We start from the raw sequence: 15,609 nt of genomic DNA on the forward strand, positions 1-15,609 counted from the left end.
CATGTTTTTTGTTTGATATTGTCCCGCTTTGATCAAGAGTCGGAAACCAGAGTACGAATAGGACTTTTATTAGGCTTGGGAAACGAACAAAAGCTATGAAGCGGCATGTACCGGAAAACGGGTACATTCTGGAACACAGGTAGTCCAGAGATGATCGCCAGAATGAACCATAGATTCATATTATCATGGACGATATACAGTAATCCCCCGCTTTACAGGGTCGAATCTCACGCTTCCGGTTTATCGCGAAATTGCATTCGCCACATAACTAATTTGTTTTGCTGATTTCCCCATTCTATCTTGGATGAAAAAAACTTAGCGGGAATTGTTTTTATGGAGTTTTAAGTTTAATTTATGAATAAAAATATCATTAATTATTATAAAATGAAGTAAAATGTTAATACAGTACAGTACTGTATACATGAAATCGAATTTTTCGGGGTGGCGTCCGTTTATCGCGGTTTTCCATTTATCGCGGGCGGTTTTGGAATGTGACCACCGCGATTAATGGGGGGTTACTTTATATCGTTACACCCCTAGTTCACGGTACGGTGCGCAAAACCAAAAAACATCTGGTGAGTAGCGCTTCTGAAGGTACAAATGCTCGGTTGATGCAAGACCTAACAGGAAGTCGAAGGGAACTTATAAATAAGCACTGGTTACAACCGTGCTGAGCGGAAAAGCAGCTCAGGTTTCGCATGCCGAAGATTGACTGTCTGTCAGGAACAAGATTTTAAGACAACATGCACACGAAATAAATCAAGGGAGGTTTTTCTCAGTTTTCAGCCGTCCGGTTTCTGGAAATCCGTAGCCACTGGAGCTTTAGGAGTTCTTATTAAGGCTGTGCACAGGGCGTTTGTAATAGCTATTTCTTTATAAGGGGAGAGTTCAGGTGGTTGTCAAAGTGGACAGGAGGTATTGTTTGAGTTGTTGACCCCAGTGACTAAAGGGCGTGGCTCATTTCCACATCTGGTGATGACAAGGAGTCATGATTGTTGCTTTGTGTATCGGTATCTGATGGTTGTTTCGGCACTTCCTAACATTGGCGTAAATCTGTTACTACACTAAGTTTGGGGTTATTTTAACAGGAAATGTGGAATGGGATGGTCAAGAAGATCTTTTGTCCATACAGTGTATACATCTACACATAATGCATAGACATAATAAATGTATAATCATATGCCTTAAATGTGTGTGTGTGTGTGTGTGTGTGTGTGGGAATGGTGTTACTATTGTTCTTACCATTGTTCAATAATGTGTGCTACTATTATCGTCCGTTTCCCTGAAAAGCAAGATGTGTCACTCAACCCTCTGAACTTCCCGACGTGCCTCCCTGCTGTTTGATGCCTTTTTTATGATTTTGATGCCAAGTGATGACTTCAGTGTGTCTCATTTCGCTGGGTGACTCACGTATCCGGCTGGGCTGACCAACGCTAAAGAGTTGCGGGAGGAATACGAGTTACTCACTTTCGGAACTGAAAGGAGAGCGAGCGCATGGAAGACGTGAAGAATACGAGGAAGCCTGACTCATTCGCCAGAAAAAGGAAAAGGTCCTGCTTAAAAACGCTGCGATGCCTGGACTCTGACGTCGATACATTTTCTCACACATTTGAACCGTCTGTTTGTATTTCCTACCACGCTTTGTACATACCGTAGATGCTTCAAACACCACAACAAGTAACAGCTTTCATACAGACAACTACAACTTCTTTCACTCTAACGTCTTGACTATTCAGCCCCACACGCAACAGCCACTTTATTAGGAAACCTTGTACACATGAGCGTTCATGTAGTAATCGGCAAGAGATTTATTATTGGTAGTATTATATAGAAAGTGAGCAATAACTTGTGACCAGAGAGTCACGTAGAATGCAGATTAACATGGCAGAGGTAGAGCTGTAACTTCTTGCAGCCAGAACAGAAAAACGTCTGTTTTTATTTAAAAAATGGTTCCTTTTTTTTCCACAAAGGCCTGTTTGTGAAAGGGCCATGTAGTCAAAAGACATCATAATAGGAGTGAATCGCATCGCATCGCTAGCAGCTAAGTATTTTTAATGTAATGTATCGTTCGCTATGCGAATTGGCACATCCATATAATCGGCTGATCGTGTGACTAAAATCATACAGGTGTAGAGAAAGAGCTCTAGGTGATTTGAGTGCCATACTGGCTGGTTTGAGTATTTCAGACTCTCCTGGTCTCAAGGCGTTTGCATTCGTATAACAATTCGATACATTTTTATTTGTATAGCGCTTTTAAAAGGGGACACTGGCTCAAAGCAGCTTTACAGAGATAAAGCGGTTATAAAGTTGTATAAAGGAATGTCAAAGTTTCGATAATTAATAAACTAATAACTAGCAATGAATAAACGCAGTAACAGTCTATAGGGTTGACACAGAGTGGTGCGAAAAGCAAAAAACATCGACAGAGCAGCGGTTCTGAGGGAAGAATTCTTTAAGAAAGGTATCATCGAGGTACACAAGAAAGTTAGCAAAAGAAAGGATGGATATGTAAATATGTAAAATATCGTTCTATTTTGTACCTACAATTACCTACAAATGTGATACAACCCACACTGAACCAGAACCAATTAATGTATGAAAAATGACAATCCGGTGTTTAACACAGATCAGGTTTTCTGAATTCTCTAAACTCTTAAAACTGTGAGAAAGTCTCCTGTGTTTAGATCGATACTAACCTTCAGCAAAAGAAAAAAAAATAAGAGAAGCAGGTCTGCGCTTGTCCGGGTAATGAGTTCTCATCTGCTTTCTGACAGTTCTCACAGCACACCTGTGCTGCTTGTAACGGAAAGCTACATTAATTGCTTTTCCCACATGAGCAGCGTTTTAGCTGACACACACACACACACACACACACACAATTCTGGATTGCTCACTTGCAAATCCTGACATGGTTACAACACACACACAGAGCGTTTTTTGTATTTAAGCTATAGCATGACTGGCCTCAGACACGCAGCTTCCAGACCGTCTTCTCACACACAAATGTTTCTGTGTTTAACAAAAACCTAACAATACATTAATATGGTCCAATATGGAGCCTTTGAATCGCCACATTTGACTAGCGAACAAAACGTAAAACAAACTAGACTACTGTATTTAGGCGGATCGGACAAATATAGACACTATATGGATTTAATATATTGGGACACCTGACTGTTACCACAAAGTTGGAGGCACATAATTGCTGGATGCGTAGCATTAAACATTTCCTTCGCTTGCACTAGAGACCTACAGAGCTCTGACCTCAACCTGATGTTCGAAAAACCACATAGGTATCTTAGGGTCAGGTATCCACAAACTTTCGCAAATATAATGTATTTCAATGCTGCATGCGCTGTATGGCGTCAAAGCTAATTCGAATCGATGTGTTATATATACGAGGAAAGAACGCTGGGAACATTGCAAAAACAAAATGGCCGCCACTGGCATCCTATTAGCGATTCATGACTAATCATCACAGCAGTGTAGTAATTATGCCACCTACTCGGTGCAGGTAAACCTGGCTTTTGAGAGAGGATGAAGTATGTGGCACGACTGTGTGATTTTCGCAAAGACTAGTCATAAAACCGCCCATCTCTCTCTCTCTCTCTCTCTCTCTCTCTCTCTCTCTCTATTTCACATACACAAAGCTATACACTATTAGCCTCAGGCGCTAACTGATCGTGGAGACAAGATTATGTTTTGGCCTAAAGGAAAAGCAAGGAGAGAGTTTGTCAGAATACGGATAAGAAATTTGTGTGTGTGTGTGTGTGTGTGTGTGTGTGTGTGTGTGTGTGTGTGTGTGTGTGTGTGTGTGTGTGTGTGTTGGGGGGGGGGTGTTACAAAGTGCACACTAAACAAAACTGAATTCTATTCTAACGCTCATGATGAACAAGTTTAGTCACGAATTCGGCTTTGTGTTAAGAGTTCATCGTGGCACGTTTTCAGGTCCGCAGGTCTGCTTCAAAAACAACTGGCCAACTTGTATAGCCTTGTACGGCCTTTCAGGCATCTGCGGATGGTTCGTCCCAACAAACTCCTGCATCACATGCTAAAAAAAGCAGACTATTTTATTAAAAATTGCCTCAGTCTATATACCTGATGTAAAGGGTGCACACACTTCACGTTTCACGGATCCAAAGGATCTCCGTTATGATCCTCCTTATTTATTTCCAGGCAGAAGAGCGCTCGGATGGTCCCGCTGCTTTCCATCGGCTCGTCCACCTGGATGGACTCGGCACTGCCAGAATTTCTTTCCTTCTTCGAGATAATTGTTTGCCGGGTAAATATTCGTTCGGTATAAAGGGGAATTGGTGAGTGGCTTGTTCCAGGAGAAATCAATCGCTCTCTATCTTGTGTTCATTAAAAAGAAAAGGCTTGTTTGTATTTTCCCTGGTATTTGGCCCACATAGTTTGTTAGGTATTTCTTTCAGACACTAAACTGGTGCTTAAAACAAAACAAGGATTACACATCTTGCGTCCTGACCCTCGGACCCCCGATCGTCGCGCAGTGTACCGCAGATGTTTTTGACATTCGGATACTCTAAAACGGACACAGATGATGCTAATTTCATCAGGTCAGTCCGAAGGTGTACAATTACAGGCTGCTGTACATGACATCAGACTCGACCACGTCCATCAACGCCACGGCCCACCTTGGAGCTATGCAGCGTATTGCTCTGGTGTGAAAGGTTACTATGACTTTAAAACCCCTAAGAGTTGTACCTGATCCACTCACAGCAGCTGGGTAGGTGAAATAAGCTTGTTTAATGTAGATTAGGGTTGCAAAATCGCAAGATTTTTCAAGACTGTAAACTTTCCAAGGGAATTAACGGTAATTACTGGCAATAAACTGGGAATTTACAAAATAGCGGGTTAGCCAATAACAGAGAACTTAAATGTACGTAGTTAAAGTGCAGGATAATGTGGGTTTAAAAAAAAAGGTTTTAACTTCAAGTTTTATTTGTCATATATACAGATGTCACAGTTTGTACAGTGAAATTCTTTAGGGAGGCTCCAGGCAAACTACAGCAATATTCACATTTATTCAAACAAAAAAAAAATCAAACAGACAAAAAGTAAGAAAGAAGAAAAAGGAGAGAAAGGTAATAATGAGACTTGTAAAAGTTATAACTGTGGGTGCAGAATTGTGTGTGTGTGTATATATATATATATATATATATAAAAAAAAATTATATGAAGATTTACATATATGACATAAGCATGAGGTATTTTTATACAAAAATATGGAAGATGGAGGATAACAAGTAGAATGCATATATTAGGTGTGCAAAGAAATACGCAAAGATACTGTACATGTGTGCAAGTAAAATGCAATAATATTGAGTGAAATGGTTTTAAAAGTTCCCAGTGTGTTAGACGGATGTGTATGAAATGTATAACAAATATGCGAATAAATATGAAATGTATAACAGAGTCAGTTGGCAGTTGTGGTATATATACTGTATATACATACACACAGCACACTAACTGCAGGGTTACTGAGGCCACGCCCCCTACATGCACTGTGCGTTCATCCATAACATAACATACATCATTTCTTGAATCCTGCACACAAAATAATGTAAAAAAAAAAACAAAAACACACACACACTGTGGCGTGTATTCACGTAAATTACATACATATTACTTGGACTTGCAACCAACAATTATTTTGGTAATCGATTTATCAGACGATTAATTTTCTCGATTAATCTGATTATTTTATTTATTTTTTCATTAAATAAGCTGTTTTGCTATATTATAACTATATAAAACACTAATTCAGGGTATTTATGTATAAAAGCGTACTTTTAAAAATGGCGTACTTTCTGTAGAAAAACAAACAAAAAAAACATTATGCAGTATGCAAGGTGTAAATTGTGTAAATCAACATTTGTATTGTTTTTGATGATAATTGCCGATGGCGAGACATTTTGTTTAGTTGTGACGATGTAAGCATCTGGAATATAATTCAGTAAATTCTGAATAATCATCGATTGACATATGCGTAAATTAAATATACAAACATTGAAAACTAGCCTTTTGAACGTAGCGAGGTCTCTAAATTGTTTTGAAAACGAATAAGTTACTGTTGGAGCAGACGAAAGCCATAAAAAGAGAAATAACCCGAAAAAAAAAACATAGCGAGCTAACGAGCTTAGAAAGAACGTAAAAAAAAAAAAAATGCATCGTGTACGAATGCGTAATTGTACGCTGAAAAAAAACCCAGCAGTGAATAAAAAAATTTACTGCTGCTGTTATTTTGCTGCTTTTAGATTTAGAGTTTGTTTGCAGCCTGATGCTTGCGAGTCACGACGGATCAGAAGTTAGCAAACAAACAGATTACTAGTGTGTAAGCAATCAAAGTAAAAAAAAATACTTTTTTTTAATCTGTATTAGTTTGCATGCATGTCAGCTTATGACCAAACAAAATATGATATACAAGACAGTTTCTATACATTTCCCCAAATTTCAAATTAATTCACATAAATTTATGCTAAGTTTCCAATTTGAAATATTTCCCAAATTTCCCTGATGAACTTTCCATTGTTAAGTTTTCGGAAATGTGCTGGTTTTTATCCCTTTAAAAAAAAAAGATGGTCAACGTTCAGAGAGAATTCGAGTGGTTTTTCAACACATCTCCGGACGTATTGAGGGTTTTTCCGCTTTTGACACTGACTGCTAGTTTGTCATGCAAATAAATATAAATCGAAACCCCCTCTCTTTTTCTTCTCAGCATATTCTTTGACAATGTGTGTATATTATACGCACGATTATGTGATTGCTACAACATTGAGCGATCGATTATTGATCATCGGGCTGACAATGGATATATGCTTTGGGCAAAATTCATGGCATAAGACTATTACTCATCTACTTCATAGAGTTCCTACAGTAAACTCTTAATAATCTGCAACCAAACTGCTGACTACAGTGCAGTAATCCACTCATTTTTTACTTGTATAAACGACTCATGTGAGTCATGAGTCAGTTTATCGACACTATCCAGGCCACCTGAGATACCGAGGTGTGGGGGGGGGGGGGGGGATCTGTGATCTGTTTGGATCTGTGATGTCGAAATTCACAGTGTATCGTCCCGATTGTAGCTTCAACTCTCATTTTAAAATGTTAGACAAACTGAACTGCAGTATTACTAGAAATCAATGTGAGCTAGAAACATCTAGCGCTCAATTACTAGCTATTTCATGAAAATGGACAACTTTAATTCAATTGTCACTCGAATGAACCATGTCTCTAGTTTGTCCTACTTCTCGTATCATGTCTAATATCACCAATCAAATCGCATATAGTTGGTGGACACTTGACTATAAAAAATCAAAAGATCTTAATCCCCATTTAGTCCCCATTCGCTGTTATAATAACCGCCACTCTTCCAGGAAGATGTTCCACTAGATTCTGGAGTGTGAGATGTGAGGTCAAGTCAAGTCAAGTTTATTTCTATAGCGCTTTTCACAACAGACATTGTCTCAAAGCAGCTTTACAGAAATCAACAGATGTGTGCTCCTTCAGCCATCAAATCAGGTACTGACGTAGGTGAGGTGATGGAGGCCTGGGGTGCAGTCAGCGTTCCAATTCATCCCAAAGGTGTTCAATAGGGTTGAGGTCAGAGCTCTATAGCAGGAGATCTTCCACTCCAACCCATGTAAATGATATGTTCATGGGGCTGGCTTTGTGCACGTGGGCATTGTCATGCTGGAACAAGTTTGGGGGTTTGAAGGGTAAAATTTCATGTGTGCCTCCAGGTGTGTGGTAACTGTTTAGGGAAGAACCAGGTATAGCTGAAAGGTCAGGTGTTCTAATACTTTTATCCATATAGTGTATAACTAAGTTGCAGAAAATGTGACTGGTGTTTCTTAACAATGAGTGTTTGGAAGAGTAGAGTCCGCTTCCCTCCTCACGCTTCACTCATCGGTGTGTGCATGGGCTTCATGACTCGGTGTGATCGTGTCTCCGATTTGAAACGCACGGAAACGTAGACTCGCTGCGTACGAGCGGATGCCTTCGAGCGTCAAGTAAGTCTTTACCTCTTCGCACAACACAAACCTGCAATTATTAACTTAGGCTCTGTTATGTTGCAAAAGAAAAGACCGCGTTACTGATTACAGACTTTACCGACCTTAAGGCCAGGCTCGTGGCTTTCCATTCACATTAACTTCTAAAGTTCAAACGGAACATTGAAAAAACATATATAAAACATATGTATGTATACAGTGCAACCGGTTTTTTGACTCTCCCTAAATGAAATAGATTTAAATGTGTGTACATGTACTGTAAACTGTTTTATTTACTACTTTTACACATTTACTATGTCAATAATTATTGTATTATTTATGAATAATACGATAATAAAAAAGTTTTTCAAACATTTTTATGTCATTTAGTAGTATAAACTCTTTTGAAACTTTCGAGTTACACTTTAAACATAATGGAGGAAATAATTATTTGCACCCCTGCTGATTTTGTAATAGGGATTTTGTAGGTACAGGACTAATTTGGGTTTGTCAAATACTTAAATTAACTTGATCAAATACAAATACATTTATAACCTTTGTGGTTTTTTTATGGAGTTTTTTTTTTATTATTCTTTCTCTCTGTTAAAATAAACCTACCATACAAATTCAATGCCTCGTTTAGTCCGTTTAACTAAACACGGAGCACTGTGTTTCCCAGATAATCGATAGCAGCAGCCCTACTCAGAAGCACCAATTTTACTTTCAAGGACACCACAGAGTAATGAAACTGAGAAGGCCACACATCTCTTTTTACAAGATCTAGGAAAAGCTAAAGGGAGGACAGGAATATGATCTTCTGCTACCTGTAATCATTTTTACAACACAAAAAAGTTCAGAACCTCTTTAAATCCTGTATTTTAATCACGATAAGTAGCAGGAATCATTCAGCGGTGAGACTAATGAGAGACGTATTCAGCTCAGAGAGTAAGGAATGTCCGATAATGCATAACTGGACGACTCCTGAGCGACTGAGAAAGAAACTGAGCGGAAACAAAGCCCCGAGTTTAAGACGAACTTGTTCGACATGCAAGTGGACAATATCTGTAGAAGCACCGACATCATCAATGATCGCTCGTCACAATATAAATATGCTGTCACACTAAACCGAGACAGGTGGGACAGAGCTGTACATCTTCCCAGGATGACCTTCAGTGTCTTTTAGAAAGATTTGCTCAGTGTAACACTAACACCTTCTCTGTGCTGTGAAATCCGGCTATGAGCAGGTCAACGAGGCGGTGGTTCCTCACACACAGCAGCCACCTGCACCTTCATCCTGCGCGTGTCAGGAGGTGATGTCACACGTCACGAAGCCACACGAACGGACAGAAACGACGCAGGACCCTATACGACTGATTTTCACAACTAAGTGTAATTCATTAGTCCAGAAAGTCCAGGCGTTCCTCATAACCATCTACAGAAGAACATAAATTCTTCATAAAAAGAAGTTGCTGAATAATATAGACAGAATCAGATGCTTTTTGAAGTCCACATTTAGTCCCCATTTGCAGATATATTACCCTCCAACCTTCTGGGAAGATGTTAGAGTGTGTTTGTGGAGATTTGTGCTCATTAAGCCACAAGGGTGTTAGTAAAGTCAGGTACTGATGATTAAGTTCAGAGCTCTATAGCAGGCCACTTGAGATCTTCCTTTCCCACCCGTGTAAACCATATCTGTGGTGTGCGAGATCTAGGAAATTATGCACCAGTGGTAGATTAAAAAAGCCATGAAATGACAAAAAAATAAAATAGGTTGATAGACTGAAACTAAATAGATTAAAACTAAAGTAACATTGTCATGCTGGAACAGGTTTGGATCTCTTAGATCAAGTGAAGAGGAAATGTAATGCTACAGCATCTGAACTTTGTGCTAACAGTTTGCAGAAGAAGCACATGTGGCTAAAAAAATGTCCAGTGTCCCAATGCTGTAATAATGTATTACACCATGAATGAGTGTGTGCCAATTTGACTGATACAACGCATGATTGGTTACAGAGAGTGAGGTCACGATATCACTGCCTGTCTAGTACCAGAACGGCGGATATCGACACGAGAACGAACGATATATTGTTCAGCCCTTGAGCCTCATTGAAAGTCCCACAGGCTCTGGACACAGGTGTGTGTCCAATCCCTGAGCTGAAGACCTGTGTCCATCCAGACTCATCATCATGAAAGCATGCACCATGAGCTGGATAAGAAACTGAGTGTGAGAGTGTGTGTGTGTGTGTGTGTGTGTATGGAAACACACACACACACACAAACACACACACACACACACACACACACACACACACACACACACACATAGCAAGCTCTTCGTGGCAGCCATCCAACGCAAGTCCTAACACACACACACACACACACACACTGAGACACTGAGACACACTGACGCCGAGAAACCGGGCACGACTTAAAAGAGAACGCGCCTCTGTGATTAAATAATAATAATAATAATAATAATAATAATAATAATAATAATAATAATAATAATAATAATAATGATAATAATCATCATCATCATCATCAATCATCAATCATCATCAATCATCATCATAACAATCTGTAAACTTCCGAATATAAACAAGCGTGAGAACAAAAGAAAAAACATTTAAATCCTGTGTGTGATCTCTCTTATTGTGGCACACTTTGATCTAACGGATCCCTAAATCCACTAAGGGAAGCACATATCAGATCCCAGATTACACACATCATCAGACAGTCTGCGTGAGTGGATAAAAATAGTTATGTCCAGTCTACTCACCGAGAAGACAGGCGAGGAAGAACGTGTGGGATTCCTCAAAGAGTTTTCCTCAATCCGGATTCTTCACTTTGTATCAGGTTTTAAAAGGGAGGGGGGAAAAAAACGACATCCAGCGTGATCTATTATCGCGTACAAACACTGAGGCACGCGCGCGAGAGACAGAGATTAGGAAAGAGTCAAACAAAAAAAATGGGGGGATTTAAAAAGACTTCCAACACACAATTATAAACACCTGTATAAGATCCCGGCGGAAAACCGCGGAAGGTGTTCTATAATAGCAACAAACAAACTTTTCCGACGCGAATTTGTATCCGACTTATTCACCGCTCGGACGCAGCACACACGCTCGGGACTCAATGTTCCCCCCCCCCCCCAACCCCGCGCCCGCCTGCCCGCCTTTTCCTCCCTCCCTCCCCGTGCTCTCCGCTCTCTCACAGACCCGCTAACCAGGTGCTCATTTGCATAACCTGCTCCGGCGGCGTCCAATCGGCGCGCTCCGATTTGAATATTCGATCCGACTTTCGGCCAATCAGGTGCGAGATCAGGAGAGACCCCGTGACCTGGTAGAGCGGGGCTCTAGTAAATGAGACTTGACGTGCGCTCGTGCGCTCGTGCGACCCCCCCCCCCCCCCAACCTTTTTTTTTTTTTTTTTTTTTTTTAAAGCCTGTCAAGGGGATACGAGTGATCAAGTTACTGAAAAGGAAACAACAGGATTCACCTTGTTAACCCTTTCTTGGCCTTGCTCCTCCTTTTATTTTTAAACAATTTCTGCCTTTTTAATGCCCAAAAAATATCCTATTAAGGAATTATTCTTCATATAAGATTTAAAACAAGATCGAAAAAAAAAACGCAACTAAAGTACTGTAGCAACTTCCCTAAGGATTTTCCTCTTTGTTGTTAAAAAAAAAAAAGAGTCTATTATTACAGAGCAGGCATCTGTAACTGTATACAATTACCTGCCTGAAGCAGAAAAGACAGTGATTTAGATCACTGCTTAAGTGTTCACAGTCAGAACTAGAAGCTTAGTAGATCAGAAGAATCCATTGCTTTGAGATGGTGGTTTTGGTGGAAAAACCGGTGTATAAGTCTCACTTTCAGACATGTAAGCCAGAAAAAAAGCCCAGAAAAGGTGTGGTTAATTGAAGGCAGGCAATGGAGGTTAACAGAGAATGGATGAAACAGTGCTGATCGTTTATGTGTTGATACTTGCCCATTTCTTGCTTGCTAGGCTGTAACAAAAGAGATTGGGATACAGTGCTATGACTCTACACACATTCCCACATCATACCTTCTCGGATGATAGGTGAGATTCATAAAAAATGGGTAAGGATCTGCGGCACTTTGACAAGGGCCAAACTGTAATGCCAGAAAATGTCAGGTTCATGATATGCACTGATTATTACCTACCAAAGCTGGTCCAAGGAAAAACATCTGAGTTTATGGGCAGAACATTAAAAAGAGTTGAGCTGACTGGGCCTCTGAACTTCCAAGATCTCATTCTGAAGGAGCATCTGTGCTATTTTCTAGACAAACTATTCTGATCTACAGAGGGCTCATTTCACAACTTGAAGGATCTACTGCTAACATCTTGGTGCTAGATACCACAGCACACCTTCAGAGGTTTTGAGTCCAGGCCCAGACAGGTCTGTTTAGGCAGCTCAATTATATAATACAATAATATGTATGGATAATACAGGAAAATGCCCTCTATACCCAGGGCACTTATTGAACAGTCATTTCTTTGTGTGTGGATGCCATTTACAGTCTCCCTGAACATATTCTAAACAGCCCAGGTGTTTGGTTGTTAAATTCTGACCCAAACGCAGGTGCTTGGCCTGAGTCTCTTTACAACCATTAAGCGCGATGCATTCCTGCTGTTCTCACTGTTTGCTTAACTCATTCAGCTTTATTGCCATACTTGTGCGGTTAATGACATTTGGCTTGAATAGACCTATGTGTAATTTAAACCGACAGCATACTAATGTCAAAGCTCCAGGGTCGTGAGCTTGGGTTGTGCAGGTTCCTCAGGTTTCCTCTAGTTTTTCCCCCGCTTTTCAAAAAAAAAAAATGCCAGTTGATGTATGGTTATAAATGAGGACTGACATTACCAATGTGACTGGTCTTCCATTTGCAGAATCAGTATAACCATGCTGTCCACATGGCAGTTAGGAATCAAAGATACACTATATGGAAACATTTGGCACGTCTGACGTCTGACGTCTGTCGTGTGCGGCTCTTCCTCAAACTGTTACCAAAATCGTTACCAAAAGGGGGGGCTGGGGGGGATCCGGGACCGCCCTTAAGGCATTAGGGAACCCCCATGACAAGTAAGACTTATGGGGGTCCCCAAGATTATTTTAATATTAGTGTAGTAGTGAATTAATTATTTACAAGCATTCATGTGACATAAGCCTGTTTATTTAAATAGTTGTCATGTCTCTTTAAAATGCAAACACCCCCACATCTAAAAACGCCATACACGTGATATCATTTACTGCTTGTTTTTGGCGCCGCTACTTGAAGCCAGTTATGAGATGGAGAGTAATAAACTGCCACTTGGGAAGAGAAAACTTGCTGACATTTTTGAGGGCTGATTGTCTTTCTACTATATGTATTAACTCCACATCATGGGGTTTAAACATGAATTACAAATTCTTCATTATCAATAGGCCCGGTTATGTGGGGGTGCTCTGACGGAAGCAACCCTCATTTGAAGCTAGTGGCCTATATTTGCGGAAAAACGTTTGCAAAAATCCAGTACATATTTGAGTTTGCACTCAAAAGATGGTCATCGGCTATCAACTGCAACCAAGACAGGAAGGCAGGCACAGACAAAACCAGACTATGGTCTGTTCTAGGTGGAAAAGTTACGCATTAACATGTATCCTTTCCTTGACATCCCCCGATATTTTACGATGTTTTAACCAATAAAAACAACAATTAAACAGGCTCTTGAACAATGTTTTGTGTTACATTGTAAATAGCTGAATCTGACAGAAAGACCCCCACCACCACCCCAACAACTGGCTTAATTCAAAAGACTTGACTCAATTCAACATTACTGAACATCTTTGGGATAAATTGGGACGCTGACCCCAGCACCTCAGGCCTCCTCACCCTACATCAGTACCTGACTGTAGTAACGCCCTTGTCGCTGATTTAGCACAAACGTCCACACTCCAAAATCCGGTGAAACATCTTCCCGGGAAGTGGAGGTTTTTACAACAGCAAATGAGAACTTTATGTGGAATGGACTGTTCAAAAAGCAATCTTATGCACAAGTGTTTACAAATGTTTGTCCGTATAGTGGGACAGGTATACGCAAGACACCGACAACTGCATATAGTTTGTCACGTGTAAGACCAGTGTGAACACGAAATATAGATTTGACGTAAGCATGAGCGTAGCGTAATGAAATAAACACCAGAGCACAATGAAACAGTGATGCCTCAGTAACTACACGGTACAGCAGGAGCTGCACCAGTCTCAAATAAATGGCACAGCTGTGCAAATTACAGCTGAGCACTAAAGCTTGCATGCCCTCATACTGAAACGATGAAACCAGCAAAACATTCAATGCAAGTCCGTTTTATTTTTACTGCAAATGTTTTACAGATGCATCTTTCCAATAACCAGAAGTGTCTATTAAAGCATAAGCAGAGAAACAACCCAAATGATTCATATTTCTGAAACGGCTAGAAACGTTTTTATTTCAAAGTCTTTCTCAGGTCTCTTTCTGTTTAATGTCTCTGGCGGGATAATGTTCCACTTTTGCGTCCAGCTTTCTTCCTTTTGTGAATGATGGCTTTTACTGTTAGAAATGGAATCCACAACCACAAAGGTAACTTTTTATGCATTTTTCTTTCTTCAGCGATGTGAAACGTCAGTACTTTCTGTTTTGGCTCTTTCTGATCGCTATTTTATATCATTAGATGTTTAAAGGAGAATTGAGTGGCATTAAGTAAAAGACAGGAGGTGGAGCTGGAGGTAGCAGAGCTGAAGATGTTATGGTTTTCGTTGGGAGTGATGAGGATGGACAGGATTAGAAATGAGTTTATTAGAGGGACAGCACATGTAGGACGTTTTGGAGACAAGGTGAGGGAGGAGAGATTGAGATGGTTTGGACATGTGCAGAGGAGGGACATGGGGTATATCAGTAGAAGAATGCTGAGGATGAAGCCACCAGGAAGGAGGAAAAGAGGAAGATCAAAGCAGGAGGTTTATGGATGTGGTAAAGAAAGACATGCAGGTAGTTGGTTTAAAAGAGGCAGATGTAAAGGACAGGGGGGTGTGGAGACGGATGATCCGCTGTGGCGACACCTAATGGGAGAAGCCGAAAGAAAAAGAAGAAGAAGAAGAAGAAGGAGAAGAAGATGTTCAAAGGAGAAACAGTCAACAGAATGAACTAGAGCATATGAGGCTGTAATAACACCTTAATTACATAATGTCTTTAATAAATGTAAAGTTTTTACATAATGTCTTCAAAACGCCTGAAAATCTGCACATAACAGCACATAAGATTGTAAAACACTGTAATAAGCAGGATAAAAAAAAGTATATACATTATTAACAGTTTAATAAATCAGTATTCCTAATACCTGAACACATTTCCTGGATTTATGTTGCACCACTAAATAGTTATTGGTGCTTTTTTTTTTTTTATTTTTTTTTTTTAAGTAAAATAAATCATAGTAAACTTATTTGTTTAAAGAATGGAAATATTCATCATACACTATTACACAACTTCACACTATTTATTTATGAAAAAAAATCCTGGAAGCCAATAAAGCACAGTCCTGAATGTGCAACGTTCA

General features: G+C 39.9%; 2 protein-coding genes across 6 annotated transcripts in view; both read right to left on the bottom strand.

Moving 5' to 3' along the window:
- ddr1 (discoidin domain receptor tyrosine kinase 1) overlaps nt 1–15,609 on the bottom strand; it is a 124,567-nt gene that overhangs the window by 31,053 nt on the left and 77,905 nt on the right. For 2 of the 5 annotated variants that reach the window (XR_014532693.1, XM_083536522.1), the window contains exon 1: nt 10,795–11,222. The exons of 1 other annotated variant lie outside the window; for it this stretch is intronic. The gene's annotated coding sequence lies outside the window, so the exon portion shown is untranslated. Of the gene's footprint in view, nt 1–10,794; nt 11,223–15,609 lie in introns of those variants that run through there. 2 more of the 5 variants (XR_014532694.1, XM_083536525.1) reach the window with 1 other exon arrangement.
- Nucleotides 1–15,609, bottom strand: part of LOC310724022 (nuclear factor 7, brain-like) — a 140,146-nt gene that overhangs the window by 3,358 nt on the left and 121,179 nt on the right. The window lies entirely within an intron of this gene.

The sequence above is a fragment of the Silurus aristotelis genome, assembly GCF_946808225.1.
Source record: "Silurus aristotelis genome assembly, chromosome: 1".
In the NCBI taxonomy this organism is placed as follows: domain Eukaryota; kingdom Metazoa; phylum Chordata; class Actinopteri; order Siluriformes; family Siluridae; genus Silurus; species Silurus aristotelis.